General features: G+C 45.9%; 1 protein-coding gene across 2 annotated transcripts in view; it reads left to right on the plus strand.

The window, feature by feature from the left end:
- Positions 1 to 257: 257 nt before the first annotated feature.
- The window catches only part of LOC134353133 (anion exchange protein 2-like), a 265,524-nt gene continuing 248,654 nt past the window's right edge, over positions 258 to 17,127 (plus strand). For both annotated transcript variants that reach the window (XM_063061096.1, XM_063061077.1), the window contains exon 1: positions 258 to 407. The gene's annotated coding sequence lies outside the window, so the exon portion shown is untranslated. The remainder of the gene's footprint in view (positions 408 to 17,127) is intronic.

Below are 17,127 nucleotides of genomic sequence, written 5' to 3' on the forward strand. Positions count from 1 at the left end.
TGCAGTCCTGAACATTGTACTTATTTCAAATGTCATCTCTGAACTAATTGTTCTTCGTTTCAGAATTTGCTGTTGTTTGTAATAAATTATTGTGAACAAGAATAAAAAAGGGGTGGTACAGAGAGAGTGTCATATTGTCAGAAGTTGGATTTGAGATGTGGGGTTCGTGTGTGGACAGGACGTTGCCATCCCAACCCCTGAACTCACCGGATGTGGAGAGAGGCGTCCGGGCGCACTGCGAGAAAGCTTGCAGCTCGCGGGTCCAGGCCCGCGCACGCAGGCAGACAGGCGGTGCCGGGGTCGCGCACGCAGGCACCCGGCCGAGGATCACGCACGTCAGCAGGCTCGCGCGGTATAGCGGTGAGTTGGAGTTGGAGCGGGAGCGGCTGAAGAGGTGTCGCGACAGGGTGAGTGAAGAAGCAGCGGCGGCTCCCTCAGATCCGGGTGGAACGGGATCCCGGGGTGGGGCGAGTCGGGGAGGTGGGCAGGAGCCTGCGGACTGGGTGTTTATGTTGGGTGGGGGATGGGGTGGGCTTGGGGTTTCCGTTGGGTTGGGTTGGGTTGGGTTGGGTTGGGTTGGGTTGGGTTGGGTTGATTGGGTGTAGGGTTGGAGATGGATTTACGTTCGAGTTCTGTTTGGGTTACATTGGGCGCAGGTTGGGTTTTGTTGGATTAGGTGATGGGTTGGGATGGGGATTTGTGTGGAGTCTGGTTTGGGGTATGGATTGGATGGGGTTGGGACTGGCTGGGTTTTGTGCATCAGGTGGAGACTTGGTATCAGCTGAGGTTGATCGGGGGAGGTCGAACGAGGTTCTGGTTCATTGGGGTTGGGCGATGACGGGCCGGATGTAATTTGGGTGAGGTGTGTTGGTTGGGTTGTGTGGCATTTGGGGTTGGGTTGTGTGGCATTTGGGGTTGGGCAAGGTCAGAATCATAATATTGTTATGCGGCAGCAGTACATTGCAATAGAACAATTACAAATTACGAAATGAAATATATTTAAAATAATAAATTAAATAACTAGTGCAAAAAGAGAACAAAGAAAAATAGCGAGGTAGTGTATGGTACTGTGCAAAAGTCTTAGGCACGTACATAGAGCTAGCAACACCCAGAAAATGCTGGAGGAACTCGGCAGCTCAGGCAGCGTCTATGGTAATGAATAAACAATTGACGTTTTGAACCAGGACCCCCCAGGACTGCAAAAGAAAGCTGGAGATGTGAGAATAGAAAGGTTGGTGGGGGGTAGAGGAAGGGGAAGAAAGGTAGCTAGAAAGTGATAGGTGAAGCCAGGTGGGTAGGAAAGGTAAAGGGCTGAGGGAAGGAATCTGACAAAGAGAGGAGAGTGGACCATAGCAGAAAAGGAAGGTGGAGGGGACCCAGTGGGAGATGATAGGCAGGTGAGAAGAGGAAAACCCAGAATGGAGAGTAGAAGAGGAGGAGCGGGCAAATATGTTTTGGTGGAAGGAGTAATCAATATTCATGCCATCAGATTGGAGGCTACCCAGATGGAATATAGGGTGTTGCATGTATGTGTGTGTACATATAAGCAACACCTTGTATTCCATCTGGGTAGCCTCCAATCTGATGGCGAGAATATTGATTATATAATAGCTAGTTTGCCTAAGACTTTTGCACTGTACTCTATTTGCTGATGTGAAGCGGAGAGTGAGTTTATAAAATCTGGCAGGAGCAAACGATGTCGGGAATTGCAAGGGTGGAGTGCCAAGGGAGGGGTGTGAGTCAGGTAGAGGAGTGCTGTGGGTGGTGATGGTGCAGACACACTAAGCCCTGAGACACCAGGGAAAGTCATTTGATTCTAAACAATTGGTTTATTGATCATTACGGCTTCCATTGGGTCCTGGACAACGAACCTGTGCCTCACACCCTACTACCCTTGCCCCCCCCCCTGCACTTGGTATTTCTGTTCAGGGTTTGGGGGGGATAAAATGGGGTCGGGCATGCAGTGGTGGACTGTTTCTGTGAAGTTCTCTGTATCAATCTCTTGCCAGTTCTCTGATAGAAGAAAATGGAAAATGAACGGGGTAGGCTGCATTTGTGCAAATAGAAATTGAGTTAATATTCAGATTCCGAGTGTTTCCAGCATTTTCTGTTTTAGATTTTCAGCAGTCCTTTTTGATAACCTTGATGCCAGCCTGAGCTGTACCTGAAATGCTGAATGTGGGTCTTCTGCTCCTGTGCCATCTCCCTGACGAATAAATTTAATGTAAATGAGTGTAAAGTAAAATGAGTTAATGTAAGCAGTCATGCAATGTGTATCAGTAAAATAAAGAAATAAAATGCATGAACCTGGGCTGGTGAACAGTGAGCTGCAAAGTGAAGAACTGCAAAAGGATGTAGGCTGACAGATTGAGTAGACGTCGCAGATGAGGTGTAAATATGGACAGGAGTGAAGTGTACATTTTTTCAGAAAGAACAAGGAGAGACTATGAAGTCAAGGACAAGAGACTTGCATATACCTGTCAATAGGCTTTGTAAATGGCTAGTTGAGGTGAGAATAGACTTGCTGAAGGACATGAAATTCTGTGCTTCACAGACAAGAACATTAAAGCCTTTTCCAGGGCCACAGTTGGAGGTTGTGTCCATTTCTTGTCACCATCAGGGAGGATGTGGGTTAGATTTATTAGAATGGGTTCAGTGATGAAGTTAGGTAGGTGATATCTGTCCTTGGAGCCAGAAAAGCCAAGAGTTGCTGGATAACATCCTAACAGTCTAGACAGGATAAGCAGAAGCTGTTCCACCAAGCTGTTTCAAGGAGCAGGTGATTAGTTTCAAATTAATGGGCAAAGTATCTTGTGGAATATGAGGGCAAGCTTCTATAGGGAGCAAGTGGGTATTACCTGAGGTAACATGCCTGAGCAGGTGGTGGAAGCAGCCAGTCAGGAATGACAAAATAGGATTGCATGGGCAGCTGAGAAGGGAACTGGGAGATTTGAACAGTAGTTGATGTGGACCCAATGAACTAAATGACTTCCAGGGCAGTGGTAATCCAATGATCACATGTTCTAATGGCAGGGGTGTGTTAATCCAGGGCATTGATTGAGAGGTGGAAAAAAATTCATGACCCAGAGCAGATTGAGTCCAGTTATAACTCTCTGCGTTCTCCCACACAGCCCCACCCTCGATGTTCCTTTTCAAATTGCTGAGCTTGCTTGGACATGAACTAAGTACATACAGGCAGAGGCCAAACCTGCTGCACTTGGTTTACCCGTGGGAATCTAGTTAAGTAATGAATAGAGGAGGTTTACACACTTGGTGGTGTCTAGGCCATCCGGTTAATTGCCATGATACTCAGAAAAGTGTGCTGAGATCTTTAGGAATTTTGCAAAAGGAGACAACCTCATTTGGCCAGGATTTAAACTGTGTTGAACTATACTGAACAAGCTCAGTGTTGTTATGTTACCTGAGAACAGAAAGCGTGGTGTGGAATTGCATCATTGTTCTGCAGTGGAATTGCTTGTATTTGCCAGTGACGCTGTTGAATTGTTTTATCCAGCATGTTGAGTAGGTGTTTGCTTCCACTGTAGTGCCGTGTTTGGAGAGAGTTTCAGACTTTGTCTGTTAAACTTCAGCAGCAGTTGTAAATTGGCAGGCAGGATGGGGGAAGTGAAACTCCATGGTCGAAGGTTCTGGACTTGAGCCCCATTCCAGGCAAAAGGGCATACTTTGCATGATACTAACTCTCTGGAAGAGAACACCACTCTAAGTAAAGGTGCTACTGAGAGAGTGGGATGAGGGCAAAGCTCATGTCCAACTCTTGCAGGAAGTATGCGTGAGCGTCAACCAGGAACCGCATGTTACAGATCAAGTGGCCCGATTAAGACCTGCTGGACCTGAAGTCTTAGTTGACCCTAAACACAGGGCACACTCTCCTTTGGCAGAAGTACCAGGGGAAGAAGGACACACTGAGGGACTTGCAGCTCGTTTTGGGGCGGGGGAGGGGGTTGTTGATAGGGGTCCTGAGGTATGTTCACGAAGTCACAGATCCAGCTGTTACAAGATCTGGATTGTGCCTCACCCTTTTACTCTGGCAAAATGGGGCGGTGTGCACAGGCAGCTTGTGGAGCTGCTGGTAAGGGATGGCTCCTCCATCATGGTTCTAGCAAAAACTGTTCATGATGATCATTCATTTTATGTGACCCTGTTCTGGCCGGACCTGTTAAGTGAGGGAGTGCTGTGGGAGGGCTTGCCAAAGGCCAGCCCTGAGGCAGTCCTGTGGCTAGGCTTCCCTATCGCTGGAGGAACTGACTAGCACCCTCAGCCAGCTGTGGAGAGGCAAGTCCCTGTGGTTGGATGGGTTGACTGTGGAATTCCTCAGACCTTCTGGGCCATGGTGCTGACTATACCAGGGTCCTGGATGACAGCCTGGCAACAGGTGAGATGCCCCATTCTTGGCATAGGGTGGTCGTGGTCCTGCTGCCAAAGAAAGGGGATCTTTGCGGCCTGATGAATTGGAGACTGGTATCTATCATAAGATGCCCTTTTGCTTTGGGAGAGGGTTATGTCAAGGCTGACTGAAGTTGGGATAACTGCGCAGAATCTCTCCTGTGTCTTGTTCAGAAACAGTTGACAGGTTTGGTTCTGCGCAGGCCAGAGATGAGGGTAGTCCTTTTGGCTTATGCCAGTGATCCTCATGATCACCAACCCTCTTGACCTACAGAGGATGTGAGACTGCCAGCAGTTTTTCTCAGCCAGAGTCAATTAGGGAAAGTGCTCTGATCTTTTAGTGGGTCAGTGGGGGATGGACTCTCTGCCAGAGGAGCTACGCACCTTGTACCACCTCAAACTGCTGGTCTGTCTAAGCTCCACTGAGGAGATTGCCTGCTGAACTGGTGGGACTAAAGGGGGTGAAAGTCTCTGCCTGGCTAGGATGCTGGTCAGGTCTACTCCAAGGAATCTTCTACTGGGGCAGGGCGTTGGTCATCAATCAACTGATAACCTCCATTCTTTGGTACTGGCTGGTCACACTAGTTGGTCAGATTATGGAAGGCAGTACACTGGTGTGTGTATGTATCCAGCTGGCAGCTCTCTGCCGCAGGACTCTGCAGAGATGTACGTACACTAAGCGCCCTCAGAGGTGGCATGCACTGGAGAAACACTTTTTTCCTCGGGGACACTGTTTTCAGTAGAATATATGGCTCCCAATATTGAGTATCAGCTATGTTTTTACTGGGAGCTTTTGCAGGTCTGGGGTAGGGCCCCTCCGGTCAGAGTGCTCCTGCACCGGGGGAGAGTGGTGCTTGTGTTATGGGAGGTCATTTCCCATCCTTTTATGGTGGGTGTCAGGCTGGCTTGGGGGTGTGAAGCGGTTCTGGCCACTCGTGGAACCCAAACACTGAGATCATCTTTGGGAGCCGATGCTACACAGCATGAGCCACCTCACAGAGATACCCCATTGTGTAGTTCCGTGATTCACTGAGATGGTTCTGAAATGGGCTGCTTTTGCCACTTTTCACTTTATTGCACTGGCCTACCGTTCAGTCATGCTGTGCTGCTCTGTCTTACTATCAGGCGGTGAATAAGGTCTCCCAGTGGAAGTCTGTCTGTGCAGGGGTTTTACCCTTGTACACTGGGGACTTGGGGTGGAGAGTATTGCAACCGGCAGTACCGTGTAATAGATTCTTCAGCAGATTTAGAAACCTAGAAAGCCTACAGCACAAAACAGGCCCTTTGGCCCACAAAGCTGTGCTGAACACGTCCTTCCTCTAGAAATTACCTAGGGTTACCTGTAGCCCTCTACTTTTCTAAGTTCCATGTACCCATCGAGGAGTCTCTTAAAAGAGCCTATCGTACCTGTCTCCACCACCGTCGCCAGCAGCCCATTCCATGCACTCACCACTCTTTGTACCTAATTCCAAGCACCTTAAAACTGTGCCCTCTCGTGTTACCCATTTCAGCCCTGGGAAAAAGGCCTCTGACTATCCACACGATCTAAGCCTTTCATCATCTTGTACACCTCTATCAGTCACCTCTCATCTTCTGTCACTATAGGGAGAAAAGGCCGAGTTCACTCAACCTATTCTCATAAGGCATGCTCCCCAATCCACGCAACATACTTGTAAATCTCCTCTACACCCTTTCCACATCCTTCCTGCAGTGAGGTGATTAGAACTGAGCACAATACTCCAAGTGGGGCCTGACCAGGGTCCTATATAGCTGCAACATTACCTCTCGGCTCTTAAACTCAGTCCCACAGTTGACGAAGGCCAATGTACCATATGCCTTCTTAACTACAGGATCAACCTGCACAGCAGCTTTGAGCATCCTATGAACTCAGACCCCAAGATCCCTCTGATCCTCCACACTGCCAAGAGTCTTACCATTAGTACTGTATTCTGCCATCATATTTGACCCCTTCTAAAATGAACCACCTCACACTTAACCGTCTTGAACTCCATCTGCCACTTCTCAGCCCAGTTTTGCATCCTATCGATGTCCCGTCATAACTTCTGACAGCCCTCCACGCTATCCACAGCACCCCCAACCTTTGTGTCATCAGCAAATTTACTAACTCATCTCTCACTTCCTCATCCAGGTCATATATAAAATCATGAAGAGAAGGGATCCTAGAACAGATCCCTGAGGACATTCTCAATTTACGCTTCCAAGTTCCTCCCTGATAGCTTCATATTTTGCCTAACTTCAATTTAAAGCTTTCCTAACTTGTTTGTTCCTATAGTAAAGGTGATAGAATTGTGATCACTATCTTCAAAATGCTCCCCCACTGAGAGATCTGACACTTGACCATGTTCATTTCCCAATACCAGATCAAGTACACCCTCTCCTCTTGTAGGCTTATCTACATATTGCATCAGGAAACCTTGCTGAACACACATATCAAACTCTACCCCATCTAAACCCCTTGCTCTAGGGACATGCCAATCGATATTTGGGAAATTAAAATCTCCCACCACGACAACCCTGTTATTATTACACCTTTCCAAAATCTATCTCCCTATCTGTTCCTTGATGTCCCTGTTACTATTGTGTGTTCTATAAAAAAACACCCTGTAGAGTTATTGACCCCTTCCTGTTCCTAACTTCCACCCACTGAGACAATCCCGTCATGACTTCTTTTTTTTCTGCAGCTGTGAAACTACCTCTGATCAGCAGTGCCACCCCCCCCCCCACCTCTTTTGCCTCACTCCCTGTCCTTTCTGAAACATCTGAAGCCTGGCACTCGAAGTAACCATTCCTGCTGCAAAGCGATCCAAGTCTCTGTAATGGCCACAACATCATAGCTCCAAGTACTGATCCACACTCTAAGCTCATCCACTTTGTTCATAATAATCCTTGCATTAAAATAGACACATCTCAAACCATTGGTCTGAGCACATCCCTCCTCCATCACCTGCCTATCCTCCCTCTCGCACTGTCTTCAAGCTTTCTCTATTTGTGAGCCAACTGCCTCTTCCTCTATCTCTTCAGTTTGGTTCCCACCCCCCAGCAATTCTAGTTTAAATTCTTCCCCAAAAGCCTGAGCAAACCTCCCTGCTAGGATATTGGTCCCTCTGGGTATAGTGGGGGATTTCCATGAATGGTGGCCCCCAAAGGAAGTAAGTGTGTTATGGATGGTAATAACTGTACTTTAATTTAATTTAAATTCACTAACTGTATTGTAACCCCTAACCGATGTATGTCTTTTGTATTTGAATAAAGTTTTGTATGTTTGTAAAAAAAAAAGGATAGGGGTGGTATTGTGGGAGCTCTTGGAAAAAGTCGATTTATTTTAGAATAAACCATGAAGAATGGTGAAGAGTAGGGAGGAAGGTGTAGGAGAGATGTGTTTCAACTTTGATAGTGGACTGCAGTAGTTTTCTTCTTGGAGGATGACTGTTTTGCTGAGTTTGTTGAGTCTGTGCTCGGTCCATGGCAGTGACAGTGGCTGGCGGCTTGCCAAAGTTTTGTGTCTGCAACTTTTAGTGGAAGCTGAGACAGATTTATCGAGTACACCAGGTGGTAAACCCTTTCCCACCTGGTGTATGTGACCTGGGATAGCCAGGTGAAGAGTTTTGTGGCGACTCCTTGGACTTTTGCTTGGATGAAGGAACATCGGAACGGCCTGACTGAGAGCTGGAAAGGGCAGCGCTGGGGTTTCACTGCGCAGACTTTCCTGCCTGTCTGGAGGAGACTTTCTCTCTCGGATCTGCTCTTTAGAAAGATTGATAAGTGCTGTCACTGAGTTAAATCATCAGGGTTTTGACTTCTGACTGCATGGGCTTTAACATGGCAAGCTGTATCTCTTAAATGGCAGGAGCTAGTTTCTACACAAAAGCCGTAGTTTCTGGTGAAAGAACTCCTGTAGTGCCACCACATTTCGGACTGAAGAACACATGCAGTGTGATATCCCGGCACCCTTGAATGCTGAGGAGTGCACGTCTCCCGTGTAGTGGCGGCCTCCATGCAGCCGGTGCCATTCTCGGACCACCACCTGGTGTGGTTTGGGCTTAACCTGCTACCTATGTGGGCTGGGTCCACGTACTGGCATTTCAAAAACTGGTTGCTAGAGGATGGGTGATTCCGTGTCTTGTTCCATCTATTCTGGGATGCCTGGAGGGGAGAACAGAGCAATTTCACCTCCCTGAGACTTTGGTGGGATGTATGCAAAGCTCACATCCAACTCTTTTTAGATTATGAGAACACTCAGTCCCCTTTTATTGTCATTTAGAAATGCATATACGCATTAAGAAATGATACAATGTTCCTCCGGAGTGATATCACAGAAAACAGGATGTCAAAGACTAACACTTGCAAGGAATATGTGCGAGATCAACCAAGAAACAGCCTAAGAAAGAGCTGCTCAGCTTGGAGACTGAGCTGACCCCAACCACGGGGGAATTCCCTCCTTTGGCACAAGTACCGGCAAAGAAGGAAGCACTGAGGGACCTGCAGCTCAAGGAGGTGCTTTAGTGAAGTCAAGGACCCAGCTGTTACAAGATCTGGTTCATGCCTCACCCTTTTATCTCTGGAGAAATGGAGAGGTGTGCACAGACAATTTGTGGAGCTGCTGGTAGAGGGTGGCTCCTCTGTCATGGTACCAGCGAGAATCGTTTATGAAGTTTGCTCATTTTATGTAACCCTTTTCTTGCCAGACCTGTCAAGTGAGGAGGTGCAGGGAGTGCTGTGAGAGGATCTGCCAGATCTCTTCCCAGAACCCTTAACCAGCTACAGAGAGGCAAGTCTCTGTCATTGGATGAGTTGACTGTAGAATTCCTCAGTGCCTTTCGGGACATATTGGGTGTTGACTGCACCAGGGTCCTGGGTGAAGCCTGGTGGCAGGTGATCTGCCCCTCTCTTGGCATAGGATGGTCATAGTCCTGCTGCCAAAGAAGGGGGATCTTTGCTGCCCGAGGAATTGGTGCCCAGTGTCTGTCTTGTGCAGTAAGTATAGGAATCTTTGCCTGGGCAATTGCCAATCGCCTAGGCTCTGTGCTGTCACAAATGATCCACTAAGACTAGCCTTACAAAGTCCGTCGTGTGTTGGCACAAGAGAAGATTACTTTGACCTTTTGAATCACTTCTGCCCTTCATGAGTGATCTGTACCTCTGCATTTACTCACCAACCTCAATAGTGATACACAACAATCTGTCCTTAGAGTGCCCTTAATGTACTTTAAATCAGCATAATGAAATATAAATTGACATCATGCCATATAACAAATTAATGGCCAGAACACTAAAGCACACGGTGGTTTATGATTTGGATTCGATGCCCTGGAGGTTCAGGCTGTGGATAATGCACGGGAATGGATGAAAATAAAAAAAACACTGAGGCTGGAAATATAAAACTAAAGCAGAAAATGCTGGGGGCACTCAGTAGGTCAGGTGGCATCTGTAGAAAGAGAAACAGCCAAGGTTTCCGGTCAGAGACCATTCGTCAGGACTGGGAAGGAAGCAAAAGAAGCTTTGCGAGGATGTTGCCAGGACGAGAGGGGCTGAGTTACAGAGAGGGAGAGATTGGTCAGGCTGGGTCTTCATTCCTTGGAACATAGGAGAATGAGAGATGATTTTATAGAAGTGTTTAAATTTCTGAGAGGCATAGATAAGGTGGAATGTAACTTCTTGGCATTATAGGAAATTGGGATGACCTGGGTGTGCGCCATGGTTCGCATGAGCTAGTTGGGCCAAAGGACCTGTGTCCATGCTGTATTGCTCTGTAATTCTAAGTTCAGTTAGTGCAGTGTGTGTTTTGGGAGGAAGCTGTCTCTTCTGGGGTAGAACTGGCATGAGCATTGGGATAAGCTGTAAACAGATTATTTGGGAGCAGCTGGAGAGTGGGAACGTAGAAGAATATAGGAGTGTATGAAATGCAGAGATGGGTCAGACTGGGCCTGTGCCCCACTCCCCTGGAATTCAATACATTTACCACTCTCTGTGTAACAAATCCTACCTCTGACAACTCCCTAAATCTTCTTCCACTCACCTTAAACGGATGTCCCCTGGTATAGGTCCACAATCCCTTATCCAAAATTCTTGGGGCCAGTTGCATTTCAGAATTCAGAATTTTTCGGATTTCAGAAAATTGATAATTAACCTGTCTCAGTGTGGATGGACTTTAGGACCCAGGGGAGCTCCAGACCTACGCACATCCTCCCGTATACTTTAAATCATCTCTAGATTACTTATAATACCTAATACAGTGTAAATGCTATGTAAGTTGTTATACTGTATTGTTTAGGGAAAAAAGGCTGTACATGCACAAACGACGAGTGCTGGAGAGAGAACTTCCGGGTTTTCCTGATCCATGCTCTTTTTGACATTTTCACAGCATTAGAAACTGTGTAAATGGCATCCTTAACATTGAACTCTTTCAGGAAGTCTTGGATTCCTACTCCTCTGTTGACTGCAGAAAGCATACAATTCAAAAAATAGTCTTTATACTTGCTCTTCATGGAACGTAAAATTCCTTGGTCACAAGGCTGTGATATAGATGTCACATTGGGGGACAAGTAAATTGCGAAAACATTACTTTTCACAAGAAGTTCGGCAGGGGGATGTGCGAAGCAGTTGTCCAGGAACGATAAAATTTTACTGTTTTCTTCCAGTCCAGCTTGCCTGCAATGAGGTCGTGCCGCTGGTACAAAGTAGTTATTGAACCAGTCAGAAAACATTTCTCGGGTTACCCTTGCTTTCTTGGTTGCATAATAATACACAGGGAAATTGCGTACACCTTTCAGACATCTCGGATGATGGCTTTTTCCAGTCATTGTCAACTTCACCTTGTGTGTGCCTGCTGCATTGGCACACCCAAGAATAGTTAACCTGTCCTTAGCATCTTTAAAACCTGTTGGTGCTCTCTCATCAGCCGTTGTTAATGTTTTTCTAGGAATGTAGCGTCAGTACAAAGCTGTTTCATCAACATTGTAGATTTGTTCAGGGCTAAGGTTTTCATCAGATATTATCTTGGCAAATTCGTCAATGTAATTTTCAGCTGCTGCTTGATCAGCAGAAGCTTTTTCACCACAGATTTTCAGCTATGTTACACCATGATGCTTCTTAAATTTCTGCAGCCACCCTTCTGAGTATTGACTCAATCAACATACGGTCAAGATCTTCATTTTTTGCCCTATGCAGTGTTTTCCTATTTTTCATTAGTTTATGGTCATCACTGTCACTATTAAACTTCAGTAACTTGTCTTCCTGTATCTTTAAATCATATACAGTGGTAGTTCCAACACCATATTCTTCAGTAAGACACTGCACAGTCACACCACGATCAAGCTTCTGCAATAACTCCACTTTCTGCGTTATTGATAATGATAGATGATTCCTTCTCTTTTCCTCATTGTTACCCATAGGGGTATCTGCAACTTTTTTTTTGACATTTTTGACATTTTCGTGGTGAAGTTAAACACAAAGTCAACAGTGAACACAAAGTATCAGCAAACAGCAAATGCACGTGTAACCATTACGAGCGCTGAGCCACAACTGATGTCTAGCAGCCTCTGCAAGTGCTGCCACATCACACCTGAATGACGTTAGCTGTTGGGGCGCCAAACAAGCCTTGTTACAACACACTCCACACTCCATGAGAAAAACTTCCGTTTTTGGAGCTTTTTGGATTTCAGAATTTCGGATAAGGGATTGTTGACCTGTATTGGCCATTGCAGCCCTGGGAAAATTGTGCTAACCGTCAACTCTATCTATGCCTCTCATAATCTTATCCACATCTGTCAAGTTGCCTCTCATCCTTCATTGCTCCCAAGAGGAAAATCCCTAACTCTCAACCTTTCCTCTTAAGGTTCACTTGGAATTTCTGTGTGATTTTGGCCAAAGCAGCTTGGTTAACTATAAAGTAATACAGCATGGAAAGAAGCCATTCCACCTATTGTTTCCATAACTGCTTTTGGTAAGAGATGTTTAAATAGAACTCATTCTTTCTCTACTCCTTCCTCCTAGTCCAGCCTTCTGTCTTTATCAGTTCTTCTTTGAAAAAGAAACTGCTCCTACTGCTCTGAAAGGCAGCAAGTTACAGATCACAGCAGCTCCCCTGGCAAATAATGACACCGCATCTACCCACTACCACCCCAACTAGAAACAATTTCCAAGAGTCTTGGCGTTTTGATCCTTTTCCGGGTGGCATTTAAACTCATGACTTTCTGACTCGGCTGAGGGACAGCTGAGATCTCCAAAATAAACACTTACATTTTCATCTGTCCCCTTGAAATTAATCTTAGACCGGTATTCGACTCTGCCATAGTTGGGTGCATCAGCAAGGGAGATGAGGTTGAGTACAGGGCTACAGTAGGAAACTTTGTCACATGGTGTGAGCAGAATTATCTGCAGCTTAATGTGAAAAAGACTGAGGAGCTGGTGGTAGACCTGAGGAGAGCTAAGGTACCGGTGACCCCTGCTTCCATCCGGGGGGTCAGTGTGGACATGGTGGAGGATTACAAATACCCGGGGGTACAAATTGACAACAAACTGGAATGGTCAAAGAACACTGAGGCTGTCTAAAAGAAGGGTCAGAGCCGTCTCTATTTCCTGAGGAGACAGGTCCTTTAACATCTGCTGGATGATGCTGAGGATGTTCTACGAGTCTGTGGTGGCCAGTGCGATCATGTTTGCTGTTGTGTGCTGGGGCAGCAGGCTGAGGGTGGCAGACACCAACAGAATCAACAAACTCATTCGTAAGGCCAGTGATGTTGTGGGGATGGAACTGGACACTCTGACGGTGGTGTCTGAAAAGAGGATGCTGTCTAAGTTGCATGCCATCTTGGTCAGTTCATAATGTATTGAGTGGGCACAGGAGTACATTCAGCCAGAGACTCATTCCACCAAGATGCAGCACTGAGCGTCATAGGAAGTCATTCCTGCCCGTGGCCATCAAACTTTACAACTCCCCCCTTGGAGGGTCAGACATCCTGAGCCAATAGGCTGGTCCTGGACTTACTTCATAATTTACTGGCATAATTTACATATTACTATTTAACTATTTATGGTTCTATTACTATTTATTATTTATGGAGCAACTGTAACGAAACCAATTTCTCTCGGGATTAATAAAGTATGACTATGACTTGTTCTCTATGAAGCACTGGCTGGATGCTGTGTTCTGCTTCTTATGTGGCTGAGGTGATAGGAGGCACTCCAGCATTTGCAGTCTCAGGCAGGCGTGTGGAGGGAGTGAAGGATGATCAATAACTTGCTAGAGAGGGGTTGTTGGTAAGTCGCAGTGTAGTGGGTGCTCCAAGAAGTTTTCTGTTGGCAGGTTTGGTGGGTGACGATCCCTTGCTGGGGCCAGAGTTTAGTGACACTCTGGAATTAGTTGGACAGTGAAACAGCTCATTTCCTGCTGTGTTCTTTGTGGGTTTGCTGATCACTGATTAGTCAGATGTTGGTATGATTTAAAATAACTCTTTCCTGCATCAAACTAGTAATTTCTCCAGCAGTTTCCATCCGCTGAGGTAGCCTTGGTCGGATGTGAGCCTGTTATTAATGGAGATTCCCCATGCCCCATAATGAACCCAGTTCACTGACCCTCTGGTCTCGTGGCCGGATATGGTGGATGTGAGATTTTTCACCCTGGATTGACCTTTGTTTGGGTCAGATCATGTGTGCACCAGTGTACTAATCAACATTCCCTGATGTCTGAATATGGAATGTTCTGACATGGCCACTTCGGTTACTCATTCTGCCCTCATCCCAAATTTCAATAAAGAAAGATGTGGGGATTTCTGGTGAGTCTAGTCATTGCCATGCAGTCTGATCATCCCAGGGTCCCAGGATTCATCTATTAATCACATGTACTGAAATACATCAATGTGTCAAACAAACGTAGTGAAATGTGTCATTTGCTTTAACAACAAACACAACCTAAGGATGTGCTGGGAGCTTCCCGCAAGTGTTGCCACATTCCAGTGCCAATATCGCATGCCCACAATGGTCAGCAGAACAGCACAAACAACAATAACGCAACAGCAACAAAACAATAACTGCAAAACAAGCTCCTTTCCTCCTCCTCCCAGTCTGCTACCCATCCACTCACAGACACAAACAGGCTCCAACCCCAGGGCAAGCTGTCTCCTGGCCTTCAGTCATTAGTCCGTTGTCTGGACTTGCAGACTCCAAACATGGACCCTCAGATCCTTGGACATGCCAACCCAGGGGCTTCGACCATTGGGCCTCGATTTCTAGACTCATCACTGTGGTCTTCTATAGTCTTACACCAGAACCAGACCTTCTGACAAAGGTGCTTCAGCAGTGCTGTTGGGATGTGAATTCCAGAACTGAGACACAGTGATGATGATAGGTTGTGGTCGGTGACCAGCAAGAAGCCTGCAGCAGTAGCATTCCCCTACTGCTCTTGTGGGTTTGACAGATAGCTTGGGTGAGTAACTGCAGTGTGTTTTGTACCCAGTATACAACTCCAGACCCATTGATTGTTCTTAATTACCTCCTGGCCCTTAGGGCAGGACAGTAAATGCCACTTTATCCAAATCTCCCCAGACTCTCATAGAGTTGTAAAGTCATATGTAGAGAATGGAAATAGGCCCTTAAGCACAACTTGTTCAAGCTAGCTTCAAACATTGAAGGCCAGTGTACCATGCTACCTTAATTTATGCCTCCTAGTTTTTTGATTCCCTTTCCCTGGTCGAAGACCTTGCGCTTTCACACTGTCAGTACCCATCATAAATTTAAATGCCTCTATAAAATCACATAGTCATAATCATACTTTATTGATCTGGGGAAATTGGTTTTCATCACAGTTGCACCATAAATAATTAAATAGTAATAAAATCATAAATAGTTAAATAGTAATATGTAAATTATGCAAGTAAATTATGAAATAAGTCCAGGACCAGCCTATTGGCTCAGGGTATCTGACCCTCCAAGGGAGGAGTTGTAAAGTTTGATGGCCACAGGCAGGAATGACTTCCTGTGATGCTCTGTGTTGCATCTCGGTGGAATGAGTCTCTGGCTGAATGTACTGCTGTGCCCAACCAGTCCATTATGTAGTGGATGGGAGACATTGTCCAAGATGGCATGCAACTTGGACAGCATCCTCTTTTCAGACACCACTGTCAGAGAGTCCAGTTCCATCCCCTCTGTCTCCTAAGTTTATTATGCTCATTGAAGGCCTGTGTACCAAATGCCTTCTTTACCTCTCTGTCAGTGTAATGACACTTTCATTTACCTCTGCCCCTGTATCTCCTTCAGAATTACAGATGCAGTTAGTGTAACACACTATGACACTGGGAGGGTTCTGAGGGTTCAGTGATTAGAAGTGTGTTCATGATGCCACTCCCAATGGGTGGAAATAAAATTACTCCTCACATTTCTCCTGAGTTTCCTACAATTTACTCTCAACTTATGGCCATGGTAGAGGTTTAGATATCTCTGTCATGGGGAAATTTTTGTCTGTCTAATTTATGCCTCTCTCTCCTCCTATCATTCAGCTCAATCAGATCCTCCTCTGTTAGAAGGAAAACAAACTCACCCTATCCTGTCTGTAATAACTGTAATGGTTCATCCCATGTAACATCAGTAAGAATGGTTGTTGTGTTGGGCGCTGATGTGTGCCCATTCTATCTTTACCTAGTATAGTGTGAGCAGAGGCTGCCTGCAGAATTTCATTTGGTCATGAGTGGGTTAGATGAAAGGTCTTGTATTTGAAATACTAATTCTGCTGCTCTTTCCATAGATGCTGCCTGATCTACTGAGAGTTTCCAGCATTTCCTGCTTTCATTTCTAGCAGTTTTTTTTGTAATTTTTAGAAATGGAGACTGGAATTGTCCTGATTGCTGTCCTAGATTAACAATGTCTTGTAGTTAGATAGAACTTTGAATATGGTGAAATGCCACAGGAGTGCAGTGCCAGAGACAGTTTCAGAACACTCTGGGCTGACACCAAGAAAATTGCAGCCTTACAAAATTCTGGCACTGCTGCAGGTATCTTCAAGGCTTGTGTATCACTCCAGTCTTCCAACCTCACTTTGAATCTCAGAGTTGCCATGGTAACTGGGAATTAGCATTATATGGTGCGTCACATTCATTCGAAGAACAAATAAGAAGAAATGTGAGTATGGGCGAAGATTATAGAAACTGGACCAACTCCACCACTCAACTATGTCTCCTTCCTGCTGCAGCTGCCTGTGCTGCCTACCCTTCCCCTGTGCCGTATCTGGCTGTGAGAAATCAGGGCCACTCTTCTTCTCAGCATCAGCCAGGAGGTCAAGCAGACAACAGTGTTTATAGGGCTCTAATCCATCCAGAATTGGACAAGTTATTTTCGCAAAGCTGTTTAACAATCTCACATCCTGTATATTTTAAAATATTGCTTGCTCCCATCTTGTTTTGGGAAATTCAGATGGTGGTCATTCTCATTACTCGAGCCTATTTACACATGGATGACCCTGTCTTTGAGGTGCTGCTGTGCTGTGACTCTCTCTAAACAAAATAATCAGTTCAGTGAACTTGCTCAGGATAGGGAGGCTACAGAGAAACTTCTCCACAAGAACCCATGAGAAAAGCTTTCAAAACAGTGCTGCAGATGCTGGAAAGTTAAAACAGAAAATACCTGAAATACTCAGCGGGTCAGGCATTACTTGTGGAGGGAGAATCAGTCCTGGAAGTCAGTTGAGTTCATTCACACTGTGTTACCTCCTCT

Source organism: Mobula hypostoma, chromosome 1, assembly GCF_963921235.1.
Source record: "Mobula hypostoma chromosome 1, sMobHyp1.1, whole genome shotgun sequence".
Lineage (NCBI taxonomy): Eukaryota > Metazoa > Chordata > Chondrichthyes > Myliobatiformes > Myliobatidae > Mobula > Mobula hypostoma.